A 6,473-nucleotide genomic window follows, 5' to 3' on the forward strand; every position below is an offset into this window, starting at 1 on the left:
TGTCAGGGGACTTATGTAACCCCTCTTCATCAATCACGTGGCCACAATACGATATCTGTTTCTTAAAAAATTCGCACTTGGGGCGGTTGGCTCGCAGCCCATGTTCCCGTAGTCTAGTGAGCACCTGTTCTAGGTTGTTAAGGTGTTCACTGTCATCTTCACCTGTTACAAGGATGTCATCCAAGTAACACTGAGTCCCCGGAATCCCTTGCAGGACTTGTTCCATCGCTCTTTGCCATATCGCCGGAGCCGATGCTACTCCGAATACCAATCGATGATACTGGTAAAGACCTTTGTGAGTGTTTATCATGAGATACTTCCTAGAAGACTCTTCAACCTCCGTCTGCAAATATGCTTGTGCTAGGTCAATTTTTGTAAAACGCTTCCCTCCAGACAGTGAGGCAAAGATGCCTTCTATCCTTGGAAGAGGATATTGTACTGTGTGAGGGACAGGGTTCACTATCACCTTGAAATCCCCACAGATGCAAATCTTCCTTGGCTCTCCGGACTTATTGCTTAACGTTTTCTTCATGACAGGAACGATGGGTGTCGCCCACTCACTCCAGTCGACCTTAGACAACACGCCCGCCTTCTCCAGATTCTCCAGCTCTGCCTCGACGGCTGGGCGAATTGCATATGGTACCGGTCTTGCTTTGAAAAACTTGGGAACTGCATTCTCTTCTATTTTTATCGAGGCAGTTACGCCTTTAAGCGTGCCCAGTTCTTGTTGAAATACCTCTTTGGCGTTAGCTAAGATTGTTGACAATCGTCCAGGAGTGACGTCTTCATCTTTTTTACTGTCCACCATCATTACATGAATGGAATGCCAATCCAAGTTTATCTTCCTGATCCATTCCCATCCCAATAACGGTGGTCCACCATTTGGCAGTATGTAGAGATACAATTTCCGTATTTTCTTGCCATTGTATTCGACAGGCACCCTTATTTTTCCTCTGGGGTATACTTTTTGCCCCGTATACGTCGTCAAGACGATGGATGTCTCTCTCAAGGGTATGTGTGAAAATAGCCGCTCATAGTCTCGTCGATTCATGACGGTTAGCGCTGATCCTGTATCCAATTCCATTTTAACTTGGGACCCTGCTATCGTGAGGGTGACCCAAATGGTTCAGTGATCCTCTTTTGCGATTACATTGTGAAGTTTGAGACAGCTTAGTCTCCTGTTCTCGGATTCACTATCGCTCATCTGGTCTTCAGAACTACTGTCCGTCATCTTTTGTACTTTCTTGTACGGTTCCTTAGTTGCCTTTTTGTTGTCGCTGGTCTTCTTCCCAGACCTGCAAACTCGTGCAATGTGTCCAATCTTCCCGCATTGTCTGCATATTTTGTCTTTGGACCAGCAGTCCTTCTGGTCATGGTTAGTTCTGCCGCAGCGATAACATTTTGCAAATCCCCGTGTCATTTCGTGGGTGCCGTATTCCTGTGGTTTTTGTTGAATTTCTGCAGCTCCCCTGGCTGCTGCTTCATACGATACTGCCACGCTGAAAGCCTTATCTAGCGTCAGCTCTTTTTCTGAGAGTAACTTCTTCTGTGTTCCTTCACTCAGGAGTCCACAGACAAATTTGTCCCGTAGGGTATCTGCCAGTCCTGCTCCGAACTGGCAGTGCTTTGATAGCTTGCGTAGTTCCGTAAGACACTCAGCATTGCTCTCATCTTTGTGCTGAGTTCTCCTGTGGAATTTAAATCTTTCTGCTATCAACAGCAGTGCAGGGTTTAAGTGTTCCTGTAGGACAGCAACAATTTCGTTAAAACTCTTCGCCTTCGGTTTGGCTGGAGTAATCAGGTCCCGCAATAGGCCGTACGTTCTAGCGCCCATTAAGTTTAGCAATATCGATGCCTTTTTCCCCTCCGCTATTTCGTTTGCCTCGAAATATACCTCGACTCTTTCCACATGCGTGGTCCAGTCCTCTAATGTATTATCAAAAGCAGTGATACAGTCTTCGGCATCTTGCAAATCTAAAATGGCGCCTTCTTCCCCAATTTAACAAAATGGCGCCTCCCGCGCTTTGCCTTCTTCCCCGCTGTTGTTAGCGCTGCTTTCCACGGTTTCTTGCGCGTTAAATATTGGTTCTTTTTCTTTTATTATTTTCCCGTCGTGGAGTGGACCCTCTGGGACACTTCCCTCCCTCTTCTTAGGTCCGAACGATGCCTGGCTTCGAAGCACCGGCCGCGCCCTGTGTGCTCCACCCTCTCTCTCTCTCTTTGCCTCCCGACTCGCTGCCCGGCCCCGTTGAAAAGCCACCCGATCGAGCTTCAGCCCGCCGCAGCCCAGGAAGGATCAGAGCACTACCTACCACCAGCCCGACTAGCTGGGAAACCACAGACTGGTGAACCGAACCTGGCTCTTGACAGTCTCTCCTGCAAGTTTTCAAACCGATGATTGACGGTCGACGCCCGTTTCTCGAGTTTCTTTGGACTCAATTTCTTTTTTTTTCTTTCTTCTGGCTCCGACCTTCAACAACGTCGTCTGAGGTGCTGCCGAGTTGCAGGTAAGTTCATTTCTTACTCGTCGCCAGTGTTAAGTCCGTGAATGATTGAGACATGGACTAGCAGGAGTGAAAACAAACAAGTCTTTACTGGTGGAAGTCAATAGTGAAAACTAACAAACAGAGGCTCTCTAGCGCCTTTTATACAGGGGTGGTCACTGCCGGTACTGCAGTCTGAGACCAGTTATTCTCTTAAAGGTACATACACAACACCTGGCAACGAAGAGGATGTAGTGTTTATTCCTCTAGTTCAGTTGTGATCTCGGTTAACCTGTAAGGTTACTCAAGGGGGGAGAGCTAGTAGGTGTAGAAAATTGAACAAGGTTGAAGGTCCCAACCAACTGCCAGGAAATCACCAGGGAATTGGTTATAATTGTAGTACTTTATGCATATATATATTTCTTCAGTATTTTGGTGTTAAGCCTGTTCATTTTTTTGACAAGATTGCCACATGGGTATCTGATGGATTATGTATTAATGTGACTTCAGAGACTGAGCAGGGAAATGTAACAATCTTGAGAGGTTGGGCTGAGGAAAGGTAAGGAAGGGTAAATTTGGCATATAAAGCAAAACCCAAAAGGTTCTTTGTAGAACAGAAGAAATGAAAGGTGAATGCTGTTGTGTATGCTGACTTGTATGATTGTTATCAGTTGTTATTAAATACAATCTGTGCAATATACATAAAAGTGTTTGGAGTTTTATGTGGAAGAAATTGAAGACAGTGTTATTTAATGCTTATATGGATCTCCACAAATGCCACTTGACAGGTGCTACACAGCCAGGTTCACCATTGGATCAGTCTTAACTACTGACAATAGTGTCAACATTTGATAATTAACAGCTCAATAGAGAGAATGGGACACAAATTAAAAGTGGAAATTATCCTTTTTTTCAAGCGATCAGCATCATTAATGGCAGTAAGACGGCAAGCAGAGAAATATCACCCCGATTGCAGTATTCACGTGAATTCTGAATAGATTTTTATGTTTTCAGTGATGCCCCATTTAAAAATATTGATAGATTTAAATTAAGCCTATCAACATGAATAATATTTGGACTATTTTCAATGCAGAGTGCTTTATTCTCCAAATAGGGAAAAAGTTCTAAAAAGTCTTTTTGCATTTCAGAATTAGTCGATTTGATTCTTGTCCTCTCTGTGGCAGAAGTTTTGATGTTGATAATATATTTTTCCAAACTGTAACTTTGCATTTTTTGCTCAAACCATGTGGAATTAAAAATGCCTTCGTACCTCTCCTGCTTAAAGTTTTATGGGCCCAGTTGCAGGATCTTTCAGAAACTGAGAATCGTCAAGAGTTCAAATCTTCAAATAGTGTAAGCTTCCCTTCATGTCACAAAAAGGCTGTCAAGAAAAGCTGTCAAGAGATCTGTTGTGTCTCAAGGGGTTTTATATCCTTACCTATATAACAATTAAGAAGGACTCCAGGGTGGAGAGTTTAGGTAACGGCCATTTTATTTACAATGTGCTTCTTCACTCAATGCACTACATTTCCCATAGTGCATTGCAAATCACCACTACGGTATCCCATGTGGGACAATTCTAATACACATTCAAAATACACAACATATTTCCTCCCCCTTAAAATAGAATGTCCACAAAACAGAATAACTGAAAATGACTATAACTTTGGAAGAGAGGGCAGACTGCCTCTACATTCCGCTAACCCTGGGGATTATTCTGCCCCATGCACACAGGTTAGCACTAACTGTAACTAAGGCACTCTGGAGGCTGCCTTTCTCTTTGGGGGTAACGCCTAGTCTCAGGAGCAGGCTCTGGCTGGCTCTCCCGTGACCCTGCAGGCGTGGCTTCCTCCCCCGATGGCACAAGAGTGGATGGTGGCACCGTCTCAGGGTCGGACGACCAGTCCCTGCTGGAGCCCCCAGCAGGTCCTTGATCCTCTGTTTCTTGGGTTACCTGTGGTGACTGTCTTGGCAGTAACTGGTCTACATGCCGTCTCCATGTTCGATCGTCTCCGGTGCGGACTCGGTATGAAACGGGGCCCATCTTTTGAATGACCGTAGCCGGGACCCACCGCTCCAGGGTGGTGTAGTTACACGCGAGGACTTTGCCCCCCACCACAAAGTGTCGTTCTTTGGACCTCTGAGCTCGTCTGCTGACTTGATCCTGCTGATTGGTGTGCACCACTGCTTCTGTGGACATTGGCTTCAGCAGGTCAAGGCGTGTCCGTAGCTGCCTTCCCATGAGTAGGTAAGCAGGAGATGCTCCAGTCGTAGCATGAGGCGTGTTTCGGTATTTCAGCAAGAAAGCATTCAGGCGCTGCTTTAGAGGAGCATCACTTCTTGCTGCTTTCAACGCGCGTTTCAGCATACTGACAAATCTCTCTGCCAATCCATTCATGGATGGATGATAAGGCACGGAGAACGTGTGCTGGATTCCATTGCTCTTGAGGAACTCCTCCATCTCCTGGGATGTGAACTGTGTTCCATTGTCGGTTACGATCTGCTCCGGCAGACCAAATCGCCCGAACATCTCTCTCAGAGTCTCGATGGTTTTCTCCATAGTGGTAGTGGACATTACTGCAACCACCGGCCATTTGGAATGGGAGTCCACCGTGACCAGGAACATCGCTACTTCCACTGGTCCCGCGAAGTCCAGATGGATCCGTTGCCACGGTGTCGCCGGCCATTCCCATGGATGCAGTGGCGCTGCTCTTGGCGTATCCCTGGTTGTCTCGCATGTTAGACATAATTTCGCTTCAACTTCAATTTCATGATCCAGACTGGGCCACCAGAAGTAGCTTCGTGCCAGCTCCTTCATCCGGACAATACCACAATGTCCTGAGTGCAGCTCGTTGAGGACATGTTTCCGCAGCTTTGGTGGTATGATCACTCGCATGCCCCAAAGGAGGCATCCTGACGTGACAGACAACTCCTTCCCTCTTGGCAGGTAAGGTAGGAGCTCAGGTGGTGCGTCTGACACCCGTGATCCGTCTCCTCGCATCACCCGATCCAGCACCTTGGATAGCGTAGGGTCCACTCGGGTCTCTTTCTTGACCTGCCGGGCCATGACAGGGGCATTGCTCACCATGTCAAAGTAGAAAATCTTCTGCTCACAGCCTTCAGAGGGCGCCTGCAGCGGAAGTCTTGACAATCCGTCCGCATTGCCATGTGCTACTGACCTCCGGTATTTGATGTTGTAATTGTGAGCACTTAACATCAGCGCCCAGCGCTGCATCCTGCACGCTGCCAGGGAGGGTATTCCTGTGTGTGGACCAAAGATCGATGTCAGAGGACGATGATCCGTCAGCAAGGTGAATTTCCTTCCGAACAAGTAGTGATGGAACTTTTTGATTCCAAAGATGATGCCCAAAGCCTCTTTTTCGATCTGCGGGTATTTCACCTCCACCTTGCTCGGGGACCTTGGCGCGAATGCAATCGGCTTCTCTTCGCCTGAGGGAAAGTTGTGGGACACGACCGCGCCGATGCCATAAGGCGACACGTCACAGGCCAGCTGAATCTGCAACGACGGGTCAAAGTGCGTCAACACTCTGGGGTCAGTCAAAGCTGCTTTGGCTTTCTTGAATGCAGCTTCGCACTCCTTCGTCCACGCCCAGGCCTTGCCCTGACACAGCAACTCATGTAATGGCTTCAACAGTGATGCCAGCTGTGCAATAAACTTTCCGTAATAGTTCAGGAGACCCAAGAATGACCGCAGCTGGCCGATATTTGTAGGTGCAGGAGCGTCGGCAATGGCTTTCATTTTCGACGGTGCTGTGTGTAGGCCGTCCGCGTCGATGACATGGCCTAGGTACTCCACTGATGGCTTGAAAAATTCGCATTTGTCCTTGCGAACGCGTAAGCCATATTCTTCAAGTCTTCCCAGTGTCTTCGTCAGGTTCTGCAGATGCTCGTTGTCGTCCTTTCCTGTGACAAGGATATCATCGAGATAACATTGTACCCCTGGAATGCCGCTTAAGATCTGGTCCATAG

This window comes from Somniosus microcephalus, chromosome 5, assembly GCF_052327205.1.
Source record: "Somniosus microcephalus isolate GS21.2 chromosome 5, FLI_Smic_1.0, whole genome shotgun sequence".
Lineage (NCBI taxonomy): Eukaryota > Metazoa > Chordata > Chondrichthyes > Squaliformes > Somniosidae > Somniosus > Somniosus microcephalus.